We start from the raw sequence: 3,935 nt of genomic DNA, 5'->3' as shown, positions 1-3,935 counted from the left end.
ATCTGGTAGCCTTGCTTGCTGACCCTGGGGCTCACCCTCATGCTAGAGGCTTACCCAAAAGCCCTGACATCTCCTGAGCTTTGTTCACTGCCACAGCTCAGTCTCTGGGCTGCCTTCCAGCTCCTCTGCTCTGCTGGACGTCCCCAGCTGGAATCTCCCACTACAGGAAGGGTTCCCGGTGTTGGGAACGGGGCGCAGTGCTCCAGGCACATCCCTGTGTGGGATGAGGAGCTGTGGGGCCAGGCTCCTGGAGGGCAGCAGGGATGCAGAAGGTTCCTGTGGCTTCTCCAGAGCCGCCTTGGCCCCCGGAATCCTGGCTGGTGGCAGCAGCTCCAGCAGGACTGCCTGTGGCTGTGCTGACACAGCCCCCAGTCGGAGCAGCAGATGCTGCAAACTTCTGCCCTCTTAAGAAAGCAGAGGCAAGGAGCCAGATCAGGAACCGCTTCTCATCTTGAAGACACAGGACTCGGGAACGTTTGATCCCAGGAGAGCCCCAGTGCCCCGTGCCAGTCCCAAGCCCCCCGGCGCGCAGCGCTGAGCTGTGGATGTGACCTCAGCCCTGTCCCGCACGGAAAGCACACGCCAGACGCTGAGCGGTTGCATGTGGGGCAGGGCTTTTGTTCCACTTGGGTGGCCGAACCGCTTCTCATCTTGAAGACACAGGACTCGGGAACGTTTGATCCCAGGAGAGCCCCAGTGCCCCGTGCCAGTCCCAAGCCCCCCGGCGCGCAGCGCTGAGCTGTGGATGTGACCTCAGCCCTGTCCCGCACGGAAAGCACACGCCAGACGCTGAGCGGTTGCATGTGGGGCAGGGCTTTTGTTCCACTTGGGTGGCCTCCCCTTCCCCCTGCCCCTGGCCCAGGCTGCTCCAGACCTGCCATTCCCAAAGGATTGCACACCCCGGGCCTCTGGAGTGGGGGGCTCTGCTGATCGTCAGGCGTTGAGCAGGTAACGACCAATGGGCCACTAATTGGAAGCAACAAACCAGGTATCACTTGGCTTCTGCTCCTAATTAAGAGGATGCATAATGCTGAGGGGGAAATCTTAACAAATGGCAGGAGGGTTTTTGTCACGATGCAAGATTTAATTAGAAGCCCAAGCAAACATCCAGGTACTGCTGTCTCTCCTCTCAGGTGCCTCCCCAGGGTGTAACTGGAAAATGCCAAAGCAAGAACCTTAATAAAAAAGAAGTGGAAAACTCTTTTTGTGGGCATGTGCCCCGCAATGAAAGCAGCAAGCCCCTGGTTCCCTGGCAGTGCAGGAGCAGGGGGGTGTAAACCCAAAGCAGAGAACCAGAACCAGAGTGTCCTGCATGTCACCCCAGGGCAGGGGGGATTAAATGCTCACTGCAGTGTCCCCAGGTTAATGCACAGCACCCAAGGTGAAAGTGGAGCAATGTGACAGTGCTTTATTTGAACAGTTAATCATCTGGAAGCAAGAACACTTATGATTTAGTTCCCTGAATGTATAGATGTGGTAGGAAACACGAGAAGCAGCACTTGGCATTGACATTATATTGAAGGACCAGGAACCACTTTTTGCAAAAAAAAAAGCAGCTCCAGGTTAGTTGCCTTGCCTGTGAAAACACTCATCCCACACCTGGATGTTAATCTGTACTTTCTGTGACAGCCCCAACGTGAGGCATCACATTCTGCTCCTAAATGATGTTGAGGTGAGGTACTAACTTTGCAGAGGTCAGCAGGAAAACTTCAGAAACACAAACCAGGCCTTCAGAAAGCAATGAGGATGGTCTCAGTTTGGAGGGCAGGGGAGGCTTTTGAAATGCTGAAATAAACTTGGATCTTGGATAAACTGTTCTTTATGTCTCCTAACCCAAAAATGAGTAAACTGATAGCAGGTTCTGCAGCTCTCTGGGAGGGTACTTAGGTTTGGGCTGGACCTCATCTCTGCTTTGAAACCCACTCAGCAGACAGTGCTGTTAACACAGCAGAGAGTAGCTTTCAAGTTTGGTTTTTATTGTTTTGTTTGGGGGTTTTTTCCTGTCTCAGACTGCTAAGAATGTACTTAAAGCTCAAGTGAGAGAAGCTGCTACAAGACTCTGCTGGCTTCTGGGGTCTGGCAAGTTAAAGAGGGGACAGAGACTGGTCCTTTGGCTGTGGCTGCAGGTGCCATTGTTCCACACTCCTGTCTTCAGGCCACAAATACCACTTCAAGTTAATATACGTAGGAGTGGTCAGGATGGAAATTACCCCAGGAGACTGAATGCTGACTGAGATAGCAGTAACTCCCAGGGGCATTTCTAGGTGGCCAAGCAAAATATATATGGAGCCACAGAGATCATGAAAGGGCCTGGAGTCTCCCATAAGGAAAAGCTGAGAGCTGGGACCATGCAGCCTGGAGAGAAGAAGGCTCCGGGGGATCTTATTAACATATTTAAATACCTGGGGAGAGGATGCAAGGAGAGTGGAGCCAGGCTCTTTTCTGCTCAGTGACAGGACTAGAGGCAGCAGGCACAAGCTGAAACACAAGAGGTTCCCTCTGAACATCAGAGAGCACTTTTCTGTTGTAAGAGTGACCTAGCACTGGCACAGGTTGCCCAGAGATGCTGTGGAGTCTCTGTCCTTGGAGATATTCAAGACCCAGCTGGTCATGGTGCTGGGTAACCATCTCCAGGTTGAGCAGGGAGGGTGGACCAGATGACTGCTCCCACCTTCCTGCCTTCCCCAGTGCCCTGGGGCCCCTCACCTTCCTTCCACCCCGTAGCTCCCAGGCCACAGAGGGGCCATTGCTGCTCTCGGGTGGGAGCCCAGCAAGCAGGGCACCCACTGGAGCTCTGCAGCAGGACTCAGGGCTCATGTTCTCAGCTGTTTGTGGGGCAAACCAGCCGTGCAGCGGAGCTGTTATGCTCGAGTCCAAACCAGAGGGACTAAAACCTGACTGACCTGGCCGTGGTTGCCCCACAGCCTCTCTGGCCACACGCACTGACTGCCCCTCGTGTCTGGGTCTGGCTGGGACCCTCTGGCAGGGCAGGGACTGCCCAGGCAGTCGGAGGGGCAGCAAAGGGCAACACGGGTGATTCTGCGATGGGACATCCCCAAAGGGAGGCTTGGCATCCTGCTGGGAAGGAGGGAGGGCAGGAGAAGGTCAGGGCTGGGGTTTCTCCAGGAGGAAGGCAGGCTCAGGCCGTGGGGTGTCACTGGTACAGCCACAGTTAGTGCCCAGCTTGGAGGCACAGCTGCTCCAGCCGCTGGAACGTCCGTGCCAGGAACGTGGGCAGTCAGTCCCTGGTGCTGGGTCACAGCTTCACCTTGGAACCACGATGTGGGGCTGGCAGGGCAGCAGGTGCCCAGAGAGCCATCCTGGAAGGGGGGGTGAACATTTTATTTCCTGATGTCCAGCCTGACCCTGCCCTGGTGCAGCCTGAAGCCCTTCCCTCTTGTGCTGCCACTGGTTACCTGTGACCAGCACCAACCTCTCCACAACGACCTTTCAGGTGGTTTTAGAGACTGGTGAGCTCTCCCCTCAGCCTCCTCTTCCTCACACGGAACATCCCCAGCTCCCTCAAGGGTTCTTCATCAGGTTTATTCTCCAGGCCCTTCCCCAGCTCCTCTGTCCTGGCTCCAGCACCTCGAGATCTCCACGGAACGGAGGTGCCCAGAACTGGACCCAGCCCTCCAGGGGTGCCCCCCCATTGCCGGGCACAGGGGGACAATCCCCCCTTGGTTCCCCCGCCCACACTGTGACACCAGCCCGGCTGCCCGGGGCTGTCCCGGCCCGCTGGGCACACACGGGGTCAGGCCAGGCACAAACCCACGAGCAGCACAGCCCCAGGGCTGACCCCGGGGACCAGCGCGTGGGACCCCCCGAGGGTTCCGGCCTGTGGGAAACTCTGCGAGCTGAGCTCCCACCCAAAACTGATACCCCGAAAGGAAAATGAAGCAGCCCCACGAGAAGCCCCGTGCTCGCCCTGCACA

This window comes from Chaetura pelagica, unplaced genomic scaffold (assembly GCF_000747805.2).
Source record: "Chaetura pelagica isolate M959 unplaced genomic scaffold, ChaPel_1.0 scaffold62, whole genome shotgun sequence".
Taxonomy (NCBI): Eukaryota; Metazoa; Chordata; class Aves; order Apodiformes; family Apodidae; genus Chaetura; species Chaetura pelagica.
The sequence above is the reverse complement of the archived record's forward strand: the minus strand, read 5'-3'. Positions refer to the sequence as shown.